At 44.1% G+C, this 24,907-nt stretch overlaps 1 protein-coding gene across 2 annotated transcripts in view; it reads left to right on the plus strand.

Moving 5' to 3' along the window:
• PLAC1 (placenta enriched 1) overlaps positions 1-24,907 on the plus strand; it is a 174,579-nt gene that overhangs the window by 129,354 nt on the left and 20,318 nt on the right. For both annotated transcript variants that reach the window (XM_084789403.1, XM_084789404.1), the window contains exon 2: positions 17,725-17,796. The gene's annotated coding sequence lies outside the window, so the exon portion shown is untranslated. The remainder of the gene's footprint in view (positions 1-17,724; positions 17,797-24,907) is intronic.

A 24,907-nucleotide genomic window follows, 5' to 3' on the forward strand; every position in this document is an offset into this window, starting at 1 on the left:
AAGACCACTGGCTGTTCTTCCACAGGAACTGAGTTCGATTCCCACCACCCAACATGGTGCCTAACTCCAACTCCAAGGGATCCAGTGCTCTGGTCTTCCTTCCGAGAGCACTGCACACACATAGTGCACAGACAGTTGCTTGCTCTGTCGCTGTCTTTGAAAGTCTATGTTTCTGCCCCTCTGTTATGCCAGACCTCCAGAGCAGCCTACTGGAAAGAGTGGCTCTAATATAGGTGACTCTTTGTCCCAGACACCAGGAGGAAGTTGCAAAGTAGCCAGAGCTGTCCTTTCTCTCCCTTTCCGCATCTTTAAAGCGCCCACAGCCTCTGATAGGGCATGGTAGCAATGACTCTGTGTTGAGAAAAGAGACAATAGGAGCAACTGGAAGTCATGGCACTCCTTCCCAGGGCACCCCCAGGGAAGAAGCCCTCACACTGTCTCACAGCTCAAGTGACTGTCTTCTGGCCTTTATTCCCTGCTTGTCTAAGAGTTGGAAGACTGCCACGGGCATGGTAGAAATTAAGTTCTTTCTCTCTTTGCTTTGACCCAGCTGTAAATTTTTGGTTCCTACTTTCTTTGGAACGCAGAGAAGGCAGTGAAGCCGACTTTGGCCTGAGAATCTGGTAACTGTACCACTGTCTCACCTTCAGTTGCCTCATCCACGCCTAGAAACACTAGGACTACACGAGGTTTTAGCTCTCCCCACACTCTGACGTGTGCCTAATCTAATAGATTTAGCATCTGAGAGGCATGTGGCTGAGTTTTCAGTAGTTCCTTAGCTCCAGGGAAAGCTTTTTTTTTTTTTTTTTTTTTTTTGGGTTTTCTGAGACAGGGTCTCTCTATGTTAGCCTTGGCTGTCCTGGACTCGCTTTGTAGACCAGGCTGGCCTCGAACTCACATCGATCCTCCTGCCTTTGCCTCCCGACTGCTGGGATTAAAGGCGTGCGCCACCAAGCCCAGCCAGGAAAGCTTTTTATACAAAGTCCTTTCTCTGCGTTTCCCTTTTAAGAGGAAAACTCGACTCATTCTAGGACCATGAAGAGAACCCATTGCAGCTCAGCAGGGGGAAGTTTTTTTTCTTTTTCTTTTTCTTTTTCTTCTCTGTGGAAGGAGTTCAGAATGCCATAGAAACCAAGATAGTCACCAGACCTAGACAAGAGATGCAGAAACACAAGGGAGACAACCACATCAGCACCGTCTTCACTCCTGCTGACCTGCTCAGAACCAATGATAGGTGACAGTGCACATGCCTGAGTCAGCTGATCTAGAGCATGGCTCCAGCTCTTCCTAGTTTATTACCTAAAGAATGTTCATTAGCTCTATGCACCTCGGTTTCTTAATTGATAAAAGATGAAATGGTCATAATTCTATAAAGTAGTGGGATTAAATATTAGACACAACAAGGTCAGATGCACACCCATTAAGTGTTCAGCCAGTGTCACATATTTTGTCCCTTGGTTTCCTATGTCCAGAGATGGACACCAGAATTTGTAGGGTTACATTATACAGGTCTGTTCTTCTTCCAGGATCTAAGGCTCTCTGTTGCCTTGGAGAACTATATAGTCCCCAACATATATGGTTTGTCTGCTTCTGGCATACGTGATTTTTCTTCTCCCTGAGAGCTAACATTACATCCAATGAAGGACCCTCAGGCAGCCTTCGTTTCCCCCCTGTGCCAGTGCCAGTGCCCAAAGGAATGGAAAACCCTCTCTGATAGGGGGAGAAAGTGTGGTCACTTAAACGCAACCATAAGCTGTTGTCTCCCGTATTTGCAGAGGATTTAACAGAATGCAGACTTGAAGCTCTTAGTTGCCAAAGTATTTATTTTTTTATTTTATTTTATTAATTTATTCATATTACATCTCAATGGTTATCCCCTCCCTTGTATCCTCTCATTCCTCCCTCCCTCCTGCTTTCCCCTTACTCCCCTTCCCTATGACTGTGACTGAGGGGGACCTCCTCCCCCTGTATATATTCATAGGGCATCAAGTCTCTTCTTGGTAGCCTGGTATTCTTCCTCTGAGTGCCACCAGGTCTCCCTATCCAGGGGACATGGTCATATATGAGGCACCAGAGTACTTATTTTTTAAAGAAAAGAATAGTCATGGGGGGTGGGGGGGTTCTCCGTGTCTAAGGAGATCCAAACAAGAGAAAAAAGCTGAAGAAGATTCCCAAAACAGATTCTGCAGGGTTTTCCTGCAGGTAAATGGGGCAAAGAGTGACTAGCCATCTGGCCCTGAGTCTTCCTATGGCTATCAAGCCGGAAGAACCTTTAGAAATGATCTTATCCAAGCTCCTGATTTAAAGATGTGAATCCGAAGACCCGGAGAGAGGAGCAATTGCCCTCTAGCCGTATAGCAAATTATTGAGCCAACGATCACACTGCAGCACCATAGTCGTTTCTTAAAGGCACACAGCCTGCTGTCTCTGCTCAATCTGGAATGTTCTGTAGTACAAACATACTAAAAAGTAATTGAGGCCCACCCAGAAGGACTGCAAAAGGTACTGAGCAGTGCCCAAATTGCAATTCCTTTAGTTTAGCCATCCGATTTGGGAGCCCCGGCTGTCAAAGTGTTTCAGCCAAAGTGTTCCTCACTCAACTAACTGGTCTTCTTAACTTACCATTTGAAAACCACTGTGGTTAAAGCCAAGCTTGCTGACTCAGCCCATGTAGTAAGGATGACTAAACACAAGAATTTCCTGTGGGGGGGGGGCGATGGAAAATATCTTTCAGATGTATTTGTTTCGGGGAACCTTTCTGATCAGTCAGGAGCTAGCCCACCATGTGGGCCCATGAGGAAAAGCAGCACCAAGGCAGCATTTGCAGATGTTTCCTTTCTTTCATTCTAAACAATATCGTGGCTGTCTCGGCACCATTTTGGTCTGGCCAGCATTTGCACAGGCTTCATCTGCCAACTGCTGGAGCCCAAAGCAGAGGGGAGCGGATGTCTCCTCTGCCTAAAGGGGCCTTGCACATTCCCCTGCTCAGAGATCTTCGCCCCCAGGGGTGAGTTGAGGCTGCTCTGCTTTATCTCAAGGCAGTTTCCATCCTGAGCCCACCTTGAATCATTAGGCTGACCGATATGCAAACAATGTGAGCTGGCTTCTCTCTCCAGGGTGCACCCTAGGGGATTTGCAATCTGGAGTGAAGTTATCACACGCTCAGGACTGAATACCACACAGCCATTGGACAACTCTAGGACAAGAACGTTGACCCCCTCAGTGGGATAGCGAACCAGCTTAAAGCATCATTAAGCCAGGGAGCCCAAAATGTGGATAACTATTTCAAGACCTCAGGCTGAGAGGGCGTCTGCCTTGCTCAATTAGAAAGTTGGAGACACCAGGTGCATTTGGGCGCCCGCAGGTTCGCTTTGCAGCTTGAGAATTAGAAAAGGGGGCGGGAAAAAAAGAGAGAGAGGGTGAGCGCGCTCAGCCATCTCCTGAACAGTCCAGGCATTGGAGAGTCAAGACTGAGGGACCTGCCTCATCTGCTCCTTACACCTTCCCTTGTGCTGGCCACGGAGAGACCAGGACTAGCAGCCTCAGAATTCTGAGAGCCCAAGATTTCTTTTTTGAAGTGAGTAATTACTTCTTATTCCAATGTGGGTAGTGTTTGGGGGACAAGCAACTGTGGAGCAATGAAAAAGTAGCCTGAGGGAGGAGGAAGAGGCGAGAAAGGAGAGAGGGAAAAGAAACAATTTAGGGAGAGGGGGCTAGTCCAGTTCCTTGCAATGCAGCAGTATATGCTTTCATGTTGTTGTTGTTGTTGTTTGGTTTTGTTTTTGTTTGCTTTGTTAAGTCGGCTTCTAACTCTGTACACACAAGAGAAAATGCTCACAAGCTGCGTGCAGTTCCTGGTAATAATATGGCCTCCTATGCGTTTTTCTGCGTAAGGGAGAGGGAGAGGGAGCAAGAGAGTGAACAAATACATGAGAAAGCAATGAGGATTTGTGTGGCTCTTGGGATTGTCTGAAGCCTAAGTGAAATCATGGTTGTGAGTTCTCATGTGTTCAAAAGCTTACTGGCTTAATACATTGTCTGTGGGTTCGCTGCCTTGTGCGAGTCTTTCCGTAGCACCTGACTGAGAGATAAACAGAGTTAAAAGTAAGCTTATCTTTCCTGCAGGGCGATTGTGACTGGGTCTCACCGGGCTGGCCTACTACTCACTCCCCCAGTTTTCCAAGCACGTGGAAGTGTGGACTTCCGTGCTCAGATTTCAGCAGCGGTCTAATGGTGGAAAATGAGGCGCCAAGAGATGAGGAGCAATGAAGGATAGGCCAAGGGCCCCGGGGTCCAGTGGACTTCCCAACATACCACATATAATCTCTTTAAATAGGAAAGTGCTATAGGACATCTGCATCTGATCTGAGCTTTGTGATTGTGTATGTGCAAGTTTAAACACTGCAAGTGGATTAGGAGAAGAAATATCAGGCTGTAACTACCAATTCTAGTAAAGATCACAGTAAGACCTCATCTACTCACAACCCAAGAGGCCATGGGGGAAATGGTCTTGGAATGGCTTGGGTTAGGATTATCTTATATTTTTGTTAAAGAGCAATGGGACCTCTAGTTGGCAAGGAACTAACAGCTGCTGTTTGGAATAACATGGGCTGGCTAACGTAAGGAGGCTGATGGCAGACTCAGGTAGGTGAGTGAGCCAGTATATACTGAGTCTGCCCCTATCAAGTCCCTGGCCTCTCATGAAGCCATCAGTTGCTTATTAGGAATAGACCTGTGGTCCAGTCTACACTGCCTTTACACCAGGACTAGAGCATTTGGCCTCAAGTGCTGACCTGGCTGTTAAGGCCACATAACCCAGGCTCCATCCAGTGAAGTCACTGCTGTCTACTAAGTGGCTCCCCAGCCTCTAGTAGCAAAAGAAATTTACTCCTGCCCTATGCACAGTGTCTCTTTCTATCTCCTGGCCAGTCCTTATAGCGGTCCTCTGTGTCTTTCACGGGGGTGGGGGGGGGCAGGGGAGATAGAGAAATCATAGTATACATGTATCTCATGCCGACAATTAGGCATTGAAAACAAAAGCTTTAGAAAGCAAAGCCTGGGGTTTGTGCCCTAGGTGCCTTGTTATTTAAAGGAGTCATTGTTCTTGAACTTATTTGTGGGAAAGATTAAGCTTTGTCAAAGCATAGAGTTGGGCTCATTTAACGCAGCCGTTTTTTAACGTGGGGGGGGGGTCTGTTACTCTTGGATAGCGTACAAGAAGCTCAGTAAATTTCCCTAAAACTATGTGCAAAATTGTGGGTTTGCATTTAGCTTTTCCTCCTAGAACAGGGCCCACAACTTTCCTCAAGTTCTCAAAGGGTCCATATTCCAAAAAAGTTAATATCCATTGGCTTAAAAAGTATAGAAGTGTAATTGTGTTTATTAATCAACCACTGTTTATTCAGAAGACAGCCTTGTTTCTCTCTATTGCATGGTCTACTTCACTTCCTTCCACTGTCCCTGAAGGTGCAAGAAGCCTGATTTTCTCTTGTCCCATTTGTATACTGCTAACCATGCTACCATTGGCATAGGAGACTCCATGATCTCCTGGAATGAGGATATTGTTTCATAAAAATAGTGAAGTCCTTGGTTCTCAACACCAGAGGTCGTTTCTGAGGCAGACCTTTATCACAAATACTGAACTTTAGAACGGCACAGCTGTGTGACCTGGGGCAAGTGACTTCATCCTTTGGAGCCTCAATTTCCTCATCTGACAGAAGGGATAATAACAGGGTTGCTGTGGAGATAGTGCCTGAGACAGTGGACGTAATGCACAAGGCATGTGCTAAGTGCTCAGGAACCACAAGGATCAATACTGTCTTTTCAAGGTAGCCAATTGACTAAGCAGCCCCAAAGCTTTTATTTTTTTTTATTTTTTATTTTTTGAGGGGATAGATACATCAGTGTGGGAGTTGCCTTCCCTGCCTGAGACAAGGGCATAGGAGCATAGGAACACACATAGTTGGACCTTTGTCACTTTATCAAAACATGGAGTTTGGCCTCCTCAACAGTTGTCCTCTGCTCAAAACAGTGGATGAGCCATGAAACCATGTTTGACCCCTACACCCAGAAGTTGTACCATGTGGGGATTTGGGCTGTGTTTATAGAAGACCAGAACAATTGGAGCAATCAGATCAGCTCAAAGCCTCCAACCCGTCCTTTGGCCCAGCAACAATAGTTGTCCAAAGGGCTTCCCACCCTGCTCCTACCGGCTCCTCAAAGCAAACAGCCATGTGAACGAAGCAGAGAAGCTGTGGGAGAAGTCACTCACAAAGACAGTGAAAGATCCATACATGAAAACCAATACACATTAAAAAGCATAGAAGGTTAACTAGTAAATGCAAAACCTCCTATGCTCATAAAATTTCCATACTGTCCAAGGGATATTCGGATTAGATCCAGAACATCTAAAACTTATATGGGATCATAACACACGAAAAGCCCATGGAATCTTAAGAAAAGCAAAGTAGAGCCATCATACTTCCAAAGTTCAAACTATATAACAAGACTATAGTGACCAAACCAGTAGAGTTCTGGCATGAAACCACACACACAAAGAACAATGGAACAGAATAGAGAGCCCAGAAATCAACCCAAGCATATACAATCAGCTAGTTTTTATTGTTGGTGTCAAGAAGATACAATGGAAATGGTAGCCTGTTCAGTAAATGATTCTGTGACAACATGCAGGAGAGTAAATGGGACCTTTATCTCACACTGTACACACACACACACACACACACACACACACACACACACACACACACACACCATCAACTCAAAGGTGACTAAATACCTAAGTGTAAGGATTAGAATAATCAAGCCATCAAGGAGAAAACTGGGGTGGGGGTGAGGGGTGCTTGCTATTTGGCCTCCAAATGACTTTTGGATCTCAAATCCAGCTTCATCCTCCTAGCTCTCAACTGGCCTCTCCGACTCCATTCCTTCTCCTCAGTACTGGGGGTCAATGGTCAGAGAGTAAAAAGGCAAGTGGAATGAGGAAACGAGGTGGCTGATTTCTGGAACTTTCGCCTGGAGTCATGCAAATTTACTTCCTTGTGAGAAGCAAGTCCTTTTAAGGCCGTTCCTTCTCACCTATATGAGTGGTGCCCCTTCCCATGCTGTAAGAAAGCCAGGTGGAAGAAATTGCATAGCTGGGAGGCAGAGAGGAGTGTCTTAGATAGTATCGTACCATCATTTAGTCTTACGTATTTTGGGGTGGGGGCAGTGTGCATACCTCAGCCCACATGTGTAGGTCAAAGGACAACTCTCAACAGCCAGTGTTCTCTTCCCATCACGTGGGTTCTGGGGATCAAGCCCAGCTTCTCAGGCATCAAGAACCCCAATCCACTGAGCCATCTCACCGACACGGGAGACTCTTTTTCATTGTTGCGAAATAGTTCTTCCCCCCCTAAAGGGTTCACGGAGGGCTCTTTGGTCAAGAAACCACCCTAAAACTGGTATATGAGTCAGTGCCTGTGTCTAGAGGAGGCTTTGTCCTATTAGGGAACACTTCCCAGATTCCCTCTTCAGTCTCGGCCTGAGGTTCTACTGGGTGTCTCGGGTCTTAAAAAAAAAAAATCCCCTCCCAGCCCACACAGGTCTTCGTGAACCTGTCTCGCAAATGGAGAGGGAGAGCGGAAACTGCAGAAAGGTCTCATTTCCCTGGCTTCAGCCGAGTGTTTCTTCCTCCGTGCATTTCCCTTGGAAATGGAAACACGGTGGCTCTGTACGGAGATTCCTGTGAGACTCTAAAGCAAGATTTCAAGCGGCTTCCTGGGCTAGGGAGGCCCATGCCCAACCCAAATCCCCTTGCGCTCTGACTGCAGATTGCTAATGGGAAGGCAGGAGAGCCGGGGTGAGTTTGGAGGGGAGGTTAAACCACTGAGGCTAAAACTTCACGTGGACGCTGCTTCTCTAGCTTGGGGGCATGGTAAGGCAGAGGTGCCATGCGGTCATGTTAGTTGCAAGATTTTATTTGTACAGACTTTAAAGGAATATAAAACTGACGCCGTTGCCTTTGCCTTACTTGCCTTTGCTTGGATGACTTCCTGTGACTTCAGGGCTAACAGAGGCTGGAATGGACACTGCACATTTCCTTGTATGTTTCTGTACAGATCCACTTCCGTATATATAAACGTCCTTGTTTCAGAGCCCTGAGCTAACCAAAATGTCAATTTATTTTTCTTTCCCGTTGTTTCTTTTTTGTGTAGGTGGTGTATGTGTGTGCGCGTGCGTGGGGGGGGGGGGGTAATATGCACATGGGAGTGTATACATGTGGAGACCAGAGGTAGGTGTCAAATGTCTTTCTTCCGTCGCCCACTAGTTTGTTTACTGAGGGAAAATCTCTTGCTGACCCTGAAGCTCAGCAGTTCAGCTAGCTTAGCTAGTGAGTTCCCGCTAAAGTTGCCTTGTCTCCACATCTCCTAGTAGCTGAGATTGCAGATGGCCTACAATGCCTGCCTGCTTTCTTTCTTTCTTTCTTTCTTTCTTTCTTTTTTAATATAAGTGCTGAGATCTGAGCTTCCATCTTCAGCTTGTGAGGCCAGTGATTTTACCCACTGAGCTGTCTCCTAAGGCCAAATATGTGGCCTAGGATGGCGTCGAACTCGTGATCCTGCCTCCACCTATTCAGAATACCCACTGATATGTGCCCTCAGAACTGGCTACACTGTTTCATTTGGTTCTCTGGGACACACTGTCTCACTGTGTGGATCACATTGGCCTGGAACGCATTGTGCTACCATGCCAAGCATATCTTGGGTTTTCTAAACAGTCATATTAGTGTGTGTGTGTTTATGTGTATGTGTGTGTGTGTGTGTGAGAGAGAGAGAGAGAGAGAGAGAGAGACAGAGAGAGAGAGAGAGAGAGAGAGAGAGAGAGAGAGAGAGAGAGAGAGACAGAGAGATGGATGTTTATTTTACAGAGAAAGAAACTGAAGTTAATGGGCACATTATATTAAATTGATGTATATATTATCTTTTAAACAAGATACTTATAAAAGGCTTTCATTTGCCCCTCTTAAAAATAAATTCCTGCAAATTATCTTTTACTTTGCTTTAAGTGATATTTACCCATATATGCATGTCATGTGGGTGCATGCCTGTGTGGGGGGGTGCATGCGTCCCTGTACATGTGGGGGTCAGAGGACAGTCTGTGGGGCTTGGCTTTCTCCTCCTACTAGAAGGTTCTGGGGAATATAAAACTGACTTCGTTGCCTTTGCTGCATTGCGCTGTGACTTCAGCGTCAGCAGAGGCCAGGGTGGATGTTACACATCCCCTTGTATCGAGAGCCTTTACTCTAAGCCTTTACTCTAAGCTGTCTCTCCTGTTGTATAGTTTCCTTCTTCTAGTTGACAGTTTTCTTGAAACTCTTTGCCTAAATATTATTTAAGAGCATGACTTTTATGGATGTACAAGATAATTTGTCATGAAGGTAAAATTGTTAACATTGTTGAATGCTTAAGCAGCGTCTGTCACCTCTCAGCGTGAATCATTTCATAGACGTTGTGACTTTGTGAGGCCAGGAGCACTGCAGTCACATCATGCTGCCTGAAGCACTCAAGCCTCCCACTGTCCTAGCACAGGCATGTACGTGCATACACACACACACACACACACACACACACACACACACACACACAGAAACACACACACACACACACACACACACACACACACACACACACGAGAAAACATATACACACCTACCCACACATATAAAATATCATCATATTTATGAGAAAAAAATCGACCATTTCTGTGTTAAAGTGGCAAAATGTAGTTAACTGCTAACATTAATCTAGTCTCACAGCCATGCATTTTATCACTCATTACATCTCAGAGTACTAGAATCGGTCACCATCTTGAGAGGGGGGCCTATTGTTTGAGACCAACCTACTCTGGGAACCTGAAATCCAGGAACAATCACAAGTCAGGAAATCTAGGATACACTGCCAAAAGTACAGTGTCTGGGTGGGAAATAGCCCAGAGTGGTAGTCATGGTGATAGAGAAGGCTGGGTGTAAACACACTGAAAAGTTTATGCAGGAAGAGGCTCAGGCTGTTGGAAATCATGGGACCCGGTAGCTCTGGCCCCTAGGATGACTTGCAAATGTCAGCCCCTAAGGCTACCTGCGTAGTCTGGAAACCCTGAGCACATGACAGGAGGCTTGGCCTCTCCAACTGCCTTCCCTGGTATGAGTTGTCTGAAAGTTTTCCAGCCTTTTTCCTCCTCCAAGCTGGTTTCCAGCCAGCCAGGGGCAGATATCTCTGAGACCAGGAAGCAGGAGACTGGGTTCCCTCAAATCCCCATATCGAGTGCCAAACTCCATGCTCTGTTGATTTCTCTGATTCTCTGACACATTTAGAGGAATGCTCCTGGCCTGGGATATTCGTCTCTGGAACCAGTGAAAACTTGTACAAAGCTCACATGCCTCAAAGCTCCTTGATGCCATCAGTGAGTGGCTCCATAAACACAAAGAAATGAAGTTTCTGAAGGGATGCTGGCAGTAGGGGCCAGGAATGCAGATCAGGTGGTGGAATGCTTGCCTGGTATGCATGAGGTCCTAAGTTTCATCCCAGAACCACGTACACCGGCTGTGGTGACCCACACGTGTAATCTTCGCACTCCGGCAGTAGAAGCAAGAAAGTCAGAAGTGCAAGGTCATACTCAGCTACATAAACAGTTCAAGGCCAGCCTAGGCTACAAGAAACCCTGTCTTAAAATAAATAAAATAGCATATGCCACATTGCTGTTGACAATATATCGTTTGCCAGCTTAGTGTTTAACCCACATGTAGCCGCATCCTGCACATTGGGAACAGAGAAGAACCATACTAGAATTCAGCTATGCCTACCATCCCACATCCCTGACCTGACAAAGAGTGGTATTAGTGGAACCAGAAAGAAGCTTCTGTGTTCCATCATTGTCTTCTCTCTATTTTTCCTCTTTACTATTTTAGTGGGTTTTATTTCACTTTATTGTTAAAATCTTTTGTTTTCATTTTTTATTTCTGCTTCTACCTTTCTCTCTCTCTCTCTCTCTCTCTCTCTCTCTCTCTCTCTCTGTATCTCTCTCTCTCTGTGTATCTCTCTCTCTCTCTCTCTCTCTCTCCCCCCCCCCCCCCCCCCGTCTTATGAAAATTGAGATAGGGTCTTCCTGTGAAGTTAGGTTTAGGTGGAAGCTGCTCTGAGCTCAGACTACCTTCAAAATTTTGATGCTCCTGCCTCAGCTTTACTTTTCTCTAATTTACTTACACATTTTATCTTTATTTTAGGAACAGAATGTTTTAATCCTTTGCTCTTCTGCGCCCTCCCATTTTTTTTTTTAATTCTTTAAGCTTGCTTCTTTTTCCAGTTTCCTGATCCTCTTCTTCATTTTATTATTGTATTATTATTACCATAAGCATTTTGAGAGCAGATGAGACCAGGCTCATGCAGGGTGGTGCAGCCAGCTGTAAAATGTGCTTTGTTAATTTTTGACCTCATGATTTAATTCTGTAATTTTTGTTACTTTTATTTGTATGATTATTAGTGATATAGCAGATATAGTTAATAAATTTTCTAGTAATTCTATCTCTGGTTTGTTTTGCTGGTGATGCTGGTAGGGTGGCTTGTTTTCCCCTCTCTGACGGGTACTGGGGGGAGCCCCACAGAGAAAGCTATTCAGTAGGAATATCCTCATATAAAACCAGAAGAGACAGCCATCCTAGTAGATCCACAAATCTCAACACAGAAACACAAGAAATATGAAAAAAAGGCAACTTACTCAAAGTGGTTCCAGCACTTGGGAGATGAAGGGAAGAGCATTTGGAGTTCAAGGCCAACCTCAGCTACATATAGAGTTGGAGGCCAGTCTGGGCTACATGAGATTCTATTTCAACAAACAAAACAGCGGGGGGAGGAAGTCCATCCAACACTTAGACAATGAATTCAGCAACTTGGACAAAAAAAAATTAGCAAAAAGGGATGCTGAAAAAATTGAAATAAAAACTGTGGGCTGAGGAAACTTGCTAAAGCAGTTTCCTTGCAGGCATGGGGACTTGAGTTCCTATCTCCAGAACCCACTTTTGTTTTTTCTTTCTTTCTTTTTTTTTTTTTTCTTCTTTTTAAATTATTTATTTTTTATTTTTATTTTTTCATTTTTTATTAATTTATTCAGATTACAACTCAATTGTTATCCCATCACTTGTATCCTCCCTCCCTCCGCTTTCACCCTATTCCCCTCCCCTACGTCTATGACCGAGGGGGACCTCCTCCCCTACTATATGGTCATAGGCTATCAAGTCTCATCTTGGTAGCCTGCTTATTCTTTCTTTGAGTACCATCAGGCCTCCCCACCAAGGGGAGATGGTCAAATATGGGGCCACAGAGTACATGTCAGAGTCAGTCCCCACTCTCCACATAACTGTGGAGAATGTCCTGTCCATTGGCTAGATCAGAGTAGGGGTTCGATGTTTACTACTTGTATTGTCCTTGGTTAGTGCAATAGCTTGAGCAGACACCCCTGGGCCCCGATCCAGCCATCAGGATGCTCTTCTCACTTTTACTTTTTCAAGACAGGGTCGCTCTGTGTAGCTTTGGCTGTTATGGACCAGGCTGGCCTCAAACTCACAGAGAGCCATCTGCCTCTGCCTCCCAAGTGCTGGGATTATAGGTGTGCACCACCATGCCCAGCTAGAACCCACATTTTTAAAAAGCAGGCAAAGTGACACATACTTGCGATCACAGCGATGGTGAGAAAGGAGGTGGAGACAGATGAATCCCAGGAGCTCACCCACTAGCCTGTCCTGCTTAGTGAAATTCCAGGCCAGTGAGAGACCTAATCTTGAACAAAACATAGAAGTCAGCTGAGGAATGACATCTGAAGTTATCTCTCATATATACATACATATACCTATGTGCCCACACACCAACATACATACACATCTTTTAAAAAGAGAGAGAAAAAAGAAAATCTCAACAAATCAAATAAGGCATTCAGGAGAAAGCCTTACCAACAGCCTAGACCTGGTAAAAGAAAAATTATCAGGGGTTGAAGACAAGGTTGAGGAACAAGAAAGATAGTAATCAAGACAAAATGACGCAATCATGGCCGCAGCACCCCAAGCCCTTTGAACCCCAACTAAGAGAACAAGCCTGTAAATTAGTGGTGTAAAAGAGAAAACAGAGGTAGAGACTAAAGGCAGGAAAACCTATCCAATGAAATTACACCAGAAAAAAAATCCCCAAATCTAGATAAAGAAATGGACATCCAAAGACAGGAGCCATCTAAGACTCAGAACAGACACGACTAGAAGAGAGCCTCTCCACACCATCCCACAGCATCACAGCACACCCGGGCTTAGGGCTATAGCCCGGGCGTTGCCTAGGCTGCACTCTCATCTAGAGCTGGGTGTCCTTTTCTAAGCCACATGCATCTCTCTTGGCAGAACTGAGTTCCTTGATGCTGTAACACTGAGGCCCTCAACTCCTAAGGCTGTACTTTCTTCTTTATGGTCTGGCTGCTTCCTCAAGGCCAACAGGAAATGCTCTCTCCAGAAAGGTCCCCAGTCTTACTTTTAATGGCTTTTTCACCCAATTAATGGCCCACCCAGGAGCAAGTCTCTTTTGTAAATTCAACATCAATTGGTAGGAAGCCTTTAATTCCATCTTGAAACTTTATTTTTGTATATTATGATACATTATCTAGTCAGATTCATGAAAGAATATATCCTCTCAAAGATGAAAACTGAAGTGAGTTATTCAGTACTTGCCCATCACTATAGTTAGAGGAAGAGGGGGGAAAAATCCAAACTAAACTAAAACACCATTCCCTGTTAGCCAGCTCAGGGATAAAGTCAAACCTCCCCAGTTCTGAGATTAGTGTTTTTGTCATAGCCATAAATCACCAATGAAGCTGATGGTACCCCCACCCAGCTACAAACATCATAAGGCCAAGTAGCTAGCATGCACAAGTTCCCAGGATCCATCTGCAGCACTGCATAAAACTGGGTGTGGTTCTGATTGCCTGCAGTCCCAGTGCTTGGGAAGTGGAGGCAGGAAGAGAAGTTCAGAGGTCATCCTTAGCAACACAGTGAGTTTCAGACCAGCCTGGAGTTCTAAAGATCCTTTTTTTTTTTTTTCTTTTTGGTGTTTTGGAGACAGGGCTTCTCTGTGTAACAAGAGTCCTAGATTCACTTTGTAGACCAGGCAGAGATCTTAAAAAGCAAACCAACAAACAAACAAACAAACAAACAAACAACAACAAAAAAAACAGCCCACTGCTCCTCCATGTCATCAGTCCTTCCAGAGTCCTAGCACCTAGGATCCTCAACATTTTCTAGAAGAGATGTAGCGGCGTTCTCAGCTTCAAAGTGTTGAGTTGCCTCTTCCTTCCCAGAAGTCACCTCTTTTTTGGTTTGTTGGTTTGGTTTGGTTTGGTTTGGTTTTGAGAGGACAACCCAGGCTGACCTTCAACTTCAACTCCTAATCCTCCCTTCACCTTCCAAGGACTAGGCTTTATGTATGCCAGCTAAGAACTCTACTAACTGCAACAAGTGATTTGGCACCCACGTGTCTTGATTGTGGTTCTAGGAATGACCATCATTTTCCCGTGGGCAGATCTCCTGGTCTCTTGCCCATTGTTTTTCCCTAGTGAGGGTTGAAAAAAAAATGACTAGTCATTTCTAGTTCACTCACAGTGTCCTGAGGAGAGGCAAAGCAGGGTGTGTGAACCTCCCTGGGCAGTGACTGGCCACAATCCCCCTTGGAGGCTGTCACTGCCGTTGATGTTGAGAATACCAGTGTGGGAACAAATGCTGTCATTGTCAAGGCTAAACTACAAGGACCTCTCCTTCCTTAAGTTGGCAGCTTAGGCTAAGTGTTTAAGTTCCCTGGGCCAGCTGTTATGAAGTAAATGCCAGGCAGAGGTAAGGCAGGCCTCAGAACTGAGCCAAGAGCCAAGCATAAGAGGGGGTATTGATAGAGGGGAGCACAAAGTTAGCACAAAAAAAACCCCTGTTTTCTCAGGTTTGAAAATATGCAGTATTGCTGCCAAGGTAGACAAAGCATCCATAGGAGGTCTTCCTGAAAACTCCTGCTCTATCTCCCCATACCTTAGAGAAGATTCTAGAACTAGGATCGCATGATGAACACTTTCCCAAGGAGCCTTCCCTTAGGAGCCCTGAATGATAGCCACACCCTTTGAAGTAAGCTTCAGGCTCCACTGAGAAAGAATGATAGCCGGATGTAATTGTGTCTTTATTTTGTAAACCTCAGAGCATGTGTGATGAAGGGCAAGTCAAGTGAGCCTGCGGGCTCTGACAACAGGAGAGGGATGCTTAGCAGAAGGCACGTGTTTCCAGCCTGGTGTTGGTCCACATGGAAGGTCTTCCTGAAGAGGACAGTGTGGTCAAAGTCAATAGGCAGTTTCAACTCTTCTACGATTGCTAAACCAGGGCAAGATAGCTTTTTATTAAAATTGGAATTCTGTCTGCTAGACAATTTGCAGCTGGGACCTGTGAGATAGCTCAGCCAGGAAAGGCACTCGCCTCCAAGTCTGACCATCTGAATTAAATCCCTGGGACCCACATGGTGGGAAGAGAGAACCAACTCCCACGCGTTGTCCTCTGACCTCCACATGAGCACTGAAAAAAATTAAACAAATGTAAAAGAAAGAGAGAAAGAATGTTTCCAACGTGATGGATTTCAGTGAAATGTTCTTTAGGTTTAGGGGTTATGGAGATAAAAGACTGCTGAGGAAAAACAGATAAACCCATTGTTTTACATCAAATCAAGAATGGTGGTGTTTGTGAGTGGAGACATCCCTATCACACAGAAAGAAATAAGCCGGTTAGGAGTAGCTGCTAAAGAAGTTTAGTGGACAGTTACTAAGGAATAGAGGCCCCCAGATTAGCCATGAATACAGCCTTGACAGACTTCAGGATTCCTATAGCATTGCATCATGCATGCTATGTCAGGGCCCACTTCCAAAGTTCTGACTCATCTCCCAAGCTAAGGGAGCCATGTCAGCATGTGAATCCCACCCCTGGTGTTATCCCAGGACATTTTTGCCAGATTTGATGCTAACCAGTGGTTCCATTAGGTCTGGGGGAAGCTGCGTAGCACAATGGCCGGAGCCTTGAGCTCTGGTCCTGGCTCTGTTAGCAATTTGCTGTCCTTTCATGTGCTTCTCTTATCTGGTCTGTGTGTTGTTTTCTTGGGTGGTTAAAGAGTAATGGTTTAACTGGATGATTAAGTCCCTTCCAGCTTGAGAATCTAAAGGATCTATTCCTTAGCTTTGAATGCAACACATAGCTGTAAAAATGATCTAATCTTGTGATTTTCATTAGCTAGGAAAGATGTAGGAACCCAGGCTAAAAGAGGGCAAAGGCTGATGCTTCCCCCCCCGCCGCCCCGTGAAAACTCAGGCTTGGAAGTCAGGGTCCTCCATCCTCATTGTAGGTAGGCTTCCCTCAGCTTCTTTTCCAAAGTAATAAGTGAATATTCTTTACAACTTCCAAATAGTGTCGACGAGTTTGTAGGAAAGGAAAAAGAAAAAGAAAAACAACAACAACCCAGCTCTTTGCCCTTCCCCACTCCAGTCCTCCTCCTCCTCCTCCTCTTCCTCCTCCTCCACACACATTTGTATCAGATCCTATTTTCAGTTTCCCAGCTGGTTACTATACAATCTCTAAACAATGTTTGGACTCCTACTTCCTGATTTATCCTTTGTGCCCTTATCAATTGACGCTGTGCTGTAAAAACTCAAGCTTTAGCTTACGTCCACCCCTTCCTGTTACTTCTCCTTGTTTGGTAAAGATGTTGTGTGGCTTTGTTTGTTCATGTGTTTCTTGAGGAATTTTAGTTTTCCTGTTTTTAAAGTAGCATATGGTAAGTTTTGCATTTTCACTATCCGGTAAATACATATAGTCATCTGAGTACCACTAAGAAAGAACATCGCGCTGATGCTCATGGCCCAGTGAATACCTGTAGACTGTCTTTTGTAATAAATTCCCCCTCCTCTCTGAGTTGCCTGAGAACTACTGAAAAGTTTCATGTCATTTCAATTTTCCCTTTTACACAATGCTGTAAAAAAAAAATGTAATCATGCAGTATGCAACCATTTGTCACCGAGTTCTGTCACCTATAATAACTACTGTTGAGTCATTTATAATTATCTTGAGATTCATTTATCATTGGTCCATATGATATGGTCCGTTCTTTGGGTTGCTGAGTTGCACTCCATTGCGCGGATACACAAGAATTCAACAGAGAACCAGTTGAAGCACATCTGAGCTATTTCCAGTTTGACAGTATTATTTTAGTCTTTCGATTGGTTATTTTTTTTAAAACAATACATTTAAGCCTTTCTTTCTTAGCCAATCACCACTATTTTTTAATTAGACCTGCCTTTTCAATATAGTTAATATTTTTTGCCAGCTTTCCAAAGATGGCACTCTCAGTATTTTAGACATCCTTGGAGACAGATTTGAGCATGTAATCCTGCCCAGGGTGAGAAACCTTGCTCCAAGGCTCTCCAGCAGCCCTATTCGGGTCAACAGCTACTCTGAATGTCTCTCGTAGCATAGGGGCCTTCTCTAGGACCAGATGTGCGCGGTGCTGGGAAGATAGACACGCACTTTCTGTTCTGACCATTGCTAACTCAGGCAGTAATTTGGGGGAAAAAGACCTTTCTTCATGTGGATTTCAGCTTTTGTCTGTCATGCTTTTTCTTTTCCAGCTGCCTTCAGCAGCGAGCACAAAGCCACATTTCAAAGGAGACTGACAAATTATCCCCAGCTGCCAGAAGGAGGTTAGTTTTCTGTGTGTTCTGTGTCCCTTCTCTGATAACCAACAGGTTAACTTTGTAAAGGGAATTGACAAAAGCAGAAATTGTCCCTTCACACATGTGCATTTTTTTTGAAAGATGTGAATTTGTAACATTCCTCTCCAATCCCATTCTTGTTTATAGCAGGAAATATATGAAATAATCACCACTCAACCTCTGTGTTTTGCAAGAGTCCTGTAAATGCATTCTTTTTTCAGTGTTCATGGGACCTAAATTATTTTAATTAGCTACATTGGTGTCTTCCTCCGATGAGTAACTATTTAAAGGCTAAGTAGTGTCAGCCCTAACCATGGAGAATTATGTGTTGTTATTTTCCACTTGCATGTTTAATCATCTTCATATGTGTCTTATCTGGCATTTACTTGGCATAAATAATGCGTCTAATTACCAGGCGTATAGCAGGGGCTTCTGCTTAGGAACAGCTTAGGATGTCTGGAAAGGCTGAGACACAACATGTACGAGGGGCTTATAAAATACTTTTGAGTTGAAATACATAGTGCCCATATACATAATGGGGAGGGGTTCTGTGTTAATGCAGAAACTTAGGCATCCTTCAGCACCCGTAGGAACACAAATTGGTATAAACTCACACACATGGGCAGCTAGGTGCAAAATGTGCCATAGCATTAACGGTGTTCTTCTCCTCTACCTCCTGAGAGGCTTTTTCTAAGAAATTCATCTTTTCAAAAGCACAATCATTATGTGTTAATAATAAATATGTAGGTGTTTAAGGAAAGAGAAATGCCAGTTTCCCTGATTGAATCATTATACATCATCTACATTATCAAATTATAACACTATACTTTATAAATATGTATAAAGTATTAATTAATAAAATAAGTATTTGAAATATAATAGATATATAAAATTACTAAGAAATTAGTTGTAGCATATTTTAAAATAAAGTGAAAACATCTGAAATGCCTATGTAAAAAACATTATGAAATGCTATATAGTTACATAGTATGAAATTATTCCAAATCATGTTTAGAAGAATGTTTAATGGGGAAGTACTCATAGCCTAAATTAAATGGAGGAGAAAATGATATAGAAACGAGCATATGGCATGATACTCTGTGTGTGTGTGTGTGTGTGTGTGTGTGTGTGTGTGTGTGTGTGTGTAGAAGACTAGAAGGAAATAAATGTTAATTTTAAGAGTAGTTAGCTCTATGTCGTGGGACTATGAATTATTTTCATTTCTTTATTTTTATAATTAAATTGTCCCGCTTTAAAATCTAAAAAATATCTTTGATTTGAAAAATAAAAAATTTGATGATCGAGTATCTAGCTAAAATCTTAATAATATGAAACCCCTTTGGGCGCTATATGGAGAGTCACAGCAGTGCTTGATTTCCAGAAAAACAAAATAAAACCTGAAAGTCTTTTCAGCATTAAGTGCTGGGAGTTTGCTATTGAAAGGACATTCATTAGTTTCTCATCTTCTAGCAAATTCTTATCCTACCCTCTGTCCACTCCCACCCGTTTTTCAACTCTCCAGATTTGTGGAACAAATGCTGGAGAAACCAGACATAAATAAAACCCAAAAGCTTTAATATAGCACGAAGCCTCACTTCCTGTGTCCTAATGGCTATGTGCCCACTGTACTCCCTAGAGTGGAGGAGCATTCAAAAACAGAAATGCTCAGAGAGTCTAACAGGATTGAGACCCAACCTGCACAGCTTTCCCGCCCTGACTTTATTAGTTTGGCATGATATAAACTGATGAACCCTGTTGCAGGGGTGGGGGTGGGGTGGGGGGTGGGAGCAGGGGGTGAAGGAATAAGTGCTAAATAAAAAAGGCAGCTACCAAAAGCAGATATATTTTTTTTATTCAAGTAATTTATTCAGATTACATCTCATTTGTTATCCCCTCACTTGTATCTTCCTGTTCCCCCTCCCTCCCTCTTTCACCCTATTGCCTTCCCCTAGGTCTGTGACAGAAGGGGACCTTGTCCCCCACTATAAGATCACAGCAAAGGCAGATATCTTAAGAAATCACAGAATCCTAGAACTATTGCAGAAAGAAAAATATTTCAACAAGAATAAGATTCCTTCCAAATGCTGGTCCTGGGCTGAAATAAGTATTAGTTCAAAGAAATACCACTTAGCAAAGCACCTCATTTTACAGATGAGAAAGTCAAAACAGGGGAAAAAAAATTTGGATTCCTTTAATTCTCATGGTTTTCTAGTTACAAAACTGAGACCAGGGCCTACATCTTCTGGAGATTCTTAGGTAAAAAGAATGTTCTAGTTAGATGTTTTCCTCACCTGTAAGTGTTCCAAATATTTATATGTGCCTGGATATTTTACAATCAGCTCTAAATTATCAGATACAAAATGAAATTCATGTGGTTTCCCTGTCACCAAGGATCTGAGCCAGAGTGAATTTGCCTTCTGTTCTTCCAGTCCCCGCCCTGAGTCGGGTTTTACGAATTCTGTCCATTTTCCTTCAAAAACATCTGTAGATCCTACCCTACTGACAAGACAGCTTAACTCCTACCTCCCTAAGAAAACACTTCAATCAGTAAAGTACTTATAGAGCAAGCATGCGGACCTGAGTTCAATCCCAAGAGCCCATGTAAAGCAGCTGGGCATGACTGTGCACTTGTAATTCTAGCAGCGACGCAGTAGAGACAGACAGATCCCTGGCTAGCAGCCCCAGGTCTCAGTGAGAAGACCTGTCTGGAAAACAAAAATCCTTCAGTCTCCAAGCATGCGCACACACGCGCACGCGCACGCGCATGTGCTCACACACACACACACACACACACACACACACACACACGTGTACACACTTAAACATGCACACGCACAAAGAACAAATAGCAATTAGTGTTTATTCAACAGCATTCACTCATACAAGCACCTATTGCAAGGTAATAGTTGCCAGTCTTTAGGACGGATAAGTATTTTCTTGTCTTCTCAGCCACGTCCCTGAGAGTTGCAGCCATGTATTTCTCTGTAGCCTCTTAGGCACCCATCTAACTGTAAGCAATCCCAGAGACCTATTAGTTCTTAAGCAGCGTAGACTCAAGCAATCTGCCACCATTTCGGCAGCTAGAGAGCTTTGTGGATGCTATCACTTGTAGTCCTGCCCCAACATGTCAAAACTACGTGAGTATGAGCCACTTGCTCAGCAAAGACAGCATATTATCATGTGATTTCTAAACGTCATTGAAACTTCATAACTAACTGGAAAGGTGGAATCCTGAGAGTCAAGTGGGTTTTGCCACTAGAAAGTTGGAGTAGACATACTTTTCCTCATTCCTCTGTGCGTGACTCAAAACCCTGGAAATTAATTAAGTATAAAACAAATCGACACTTTAGGAATAATTGGCACACCATACTGACCTTCCCATAAATATGTACAATTGCTGCAGGGGCGTTTCAAAACCAATAGCAATAAAGGAGGACAGAGGACCGAGTGTTTGTCTGATGTGCACAGGGCCTGGAGTTTGATCCCCAGTACTGGAGAGAGAGGGAGTAGGGGAAGAGAAGGATAAAGAACGAAGTGGGAGGAGTCTGTTGGCTCTATTACGCATAATCAGTAATCAAGACAGCATGGTGCTGGCAGACGGACAAACACATAAGCCAACAGAACAGCAAACCCCAGGAGGAGATGCACGTAAGTGTGGCTTCTTGATTTCTTTTAAAGATCCAAACACATCTCAATGGGAAGGGAGTCTTTTTAAATTAGTTCATTAGTTAACAGGAAGGCATGCTCATGCCATGACACTCATGGGGAGGTTAGAGAACAAGATTGCTTGAGTTGGGGCTCATCTTCCTCTTTATTCAGCCAGGGTATCTGTTCAGTGGGATATCTGCTAGGAAGCAGCATACCCCAGGCTAGCTGGCTCCCAGGCTCCCAGGCTCCCAGCAAAGGCACAAACCAAGTTGATAAACAAAATTAACCATCACGAACATGAACCTCAGGACCATATTTTATATGTTAAAAGTTCATAATGGACTCAGACATATTCAGGGTGAAAAGACTCACAAAATAAACAGGAAATCATCTTCAGATCCCAGAGCTTAGTCTAAAATCACTTAGGCGTGGGAGTCTCATGATCAAATCAATGACTCGCACCTGATCAAAATGTAAAAGATTCCCAGAGCATTGGTAGCACACACCTTTAATCCCAGCACTTGGGAGGCAGAGGCAGGCAGATTTCCTAGTTCAAGGCCAGCCTGGTCTACAGAATGAGTTCCAGGACAGCCTAGGCTATACAGAGAAATCCTGTCTCGAAAAACAAGCTCCTCCCCAGCACCACCACCCCCCACACACACAAGCAAGGATGTATCTTGTATGGAGGCTGAAGAGATGGCTTGGTTAAGAGCATTGGCTGTTCTTCCAGAGGACCCAGATTCAATTTCACAGCTGTCCATAACTCCTGTTCCAGGGGATCTGACTCCTGACACATGTAGGCAAAACACAAATGTATATCAAATAAAAATAAATGTGAAAGATTCCAGAAGCAAGCCGTAGCACACGCCTTTTATTTGTGTGCTTATCAGGTGAAGTTAGAATTCTGTGATCAAGGCCAGCCTGGGTTGTGTAGCAAGACCCTGTCTCATAAAAGCACGTTTTAAAATGTGAAAGACCTATGTTAAGAGATTTTTATAAGACCAGCTACAGAATTAGAAGAAATTAATGGTGTTTCTGATTAGTGAACAGTATAAGAAAATCAGTAGAAAAAAATCCAATTTAAAAAATGGTCAAAAGAGATGAATTTACGTTTCAGCAAAGAGGAAGTAAGGATGGTGGATATGTGAAAAGATGGGCGCCGTTAAGGCAATATGAACTGAGACCACAGTGGAGCAGCACACCTATGAGAGCAGCTGAAATAGAAAACAGTGACAATACCAAATGCTGAGGAGAATGCAGAGAAACCGGATCTCTCAGACGTTGCTGTGGGAATGAAAAATGCTACAAAAACACTCTGCAAAAACACTTTGGCAGTTTCTTACAAAACTAAACATGTAATTACCATAGGACCTAGTAATCGCACTCCTGGGCATTTATCCCAGAGAAATGAAACTATATCCACACTAAATCTCATACATGAATGTTTATAGAAGCTTTATTTATAATAGCAAAAAAAAAAAAATTTGAAACACCCCAAATGTCCTTTGATAGGTGTCTAGTTAAACAAACTGTGGTACAATTAAAAGAGAGAATGAAGGACAACATGGAGGGGCCGTGAGGGTAGGGTCTGGAGCGGTAAAACTGTACAGAGGGCTTCACCCCGGCCTCCCCCAGCACAGAGAAGTCTCTAGTCAGTTCCTTCTGACTCAAAAGACTATTTGTCAAAAAGAAGCACTCCAGGTGATTTCAATTTTGTGGCAGTATATGCAATGTGAGCATCTCGAAGGCAATATTTTTTAAATGTTATCATTTATCCCCCGTCGACAAGACACACACATTTCCAAGATGACGGAGTTTTCATGCAATGCAATTCTGGCTCCTTGACTCATTTTCAAAGATGAAAGACGAAGGCTCCACTGAACTGTGCTCAGATGAGGGGAAAGGGTGATTCGGCCTGAAAGCAGAGGTGAAAGAGTGCTGGGGAGGAGAGAGAGATAAGGCAACAGGGGAAAATAAGAAGAGGAGTGAGGGGGCCTGCAGCTGCTTGGGCAGCTGTTTCACCCATGGAGGCTTGCTAGCTTCCCTGTCTGCAGCCCCTGACTCTGGCGACTGCTGGCTCTCCTCTCCCTTAGGAAGGCCTTGCCGGGAGCCCAGCGCTAGGTTAGATTCCCCTGTTGTCCACCCTGATAACTCTTGAATCTAACCTTCCAGTATTTGTTAGATCTGTAATTACAAAAGTGTGAGATGAAGTATTTAATGTTCAATAAGAGGATGTGTGGAATCTATTTTAATGTCTGTTTCCCACTTTGGACTGGAAATTTCATGAGTTCTGAGGCTTTTTGTCTCTGTGTGTGTGTGTGTGCTCTTTTTTTCATGATACCAGCATCTGACGCAGGGAAGGTACTTGGTATATGAAGGCAGCAGGGGTAGGGAGTGGGGTGGGGGGAGGGGGAATGGAGGGGGGCGAGTAGCAAGACCCTAGCTAAATTAAACAGTTACTCACAGGAAGATGGACTTTAGCTTGTATTTGTTTTCTCTCACAGAGTAGGGAAACATTGGCTACCCCACTTATCACAGTGGATAAGACTCTGTAGATACGGAGACTATCCTGGAATAAAAACTGCTGTTCAGCTTTTTCTACAGGGCTTGCTTAATGATAATAAAGAAATGCACTCCCATCTTTGGAGTCTCAGGGCCCATTGTTCATTCCGTGAGATGTAAAATCCCAACTCTGAATGTGCTTCATAGAACAATGTGCACATCAGCACATATATAAGGACTAGTGGGGATCAAAAATCATGCTTTGCAGCCAGGCATGGTGGCGCACGCCTTTAATCCCAGCACTCGGGAGGCAGAGGCAGGTGGGTCGCTGTGAGTTCGAGGCCAGCCTGCTCTACAAAGTGAGTCCAGGACAGCCAAGGCTACACAGAGAAACCCTGTCTCGGAAAAAAAGCACACACACACACACACACACACACACACAAAAAGGAAGAAAAGTACGTTTTGCATCACTCTTGTGGGGTGTGAGAATATAAAGTACTTGAGAGATGATACCCTCCCTCCACTGGACTTGTAATTGGTGCCTAAATGCCTTTCTTCATTCTTCTTCAGGTTTCTTACCCTTATTATGAGCATTAGAGCCAGCCAGTTAAGAAGGACAGATTCTTCAGTGGGAACGACTGGGGGTTGCTCACGTTCCAACGCAGTACATTTCAGGAACAAGTCCAACCTGTTTAAGCCCTTCACACAACAGCTTGTCCTGTCTTCTCAGTATACTGGGATTCAGCCCTGAGCCACCATGGCTCTCCCCTCCCCCACTCCACCCCACCTCCTCCTCACCCTCACCCATTAAGGGACGTGAGGTCCTTCCCTGCCTGAATCCCATGCTCAGTCCCCAGGTTACAATGAAAATTGCTATCCTCACAGCCGCATGACACCCGAGCTGTTGCTCAAGTCTCTCTTGTTCTCACAGCCTGCCTTGTCTGGAATT

Source organism: Acomys minous (assembly GCF_964271855.1).
Source record: "Acomys minous genome assembly, chromosome: 7".
Classification (NCBI taxonomy): domain Eukaryota; kingdom Metazoa; phylum Chordata; class Mammalia; order Rodentia; family Muridae; genus Acomys; species Acomys minous.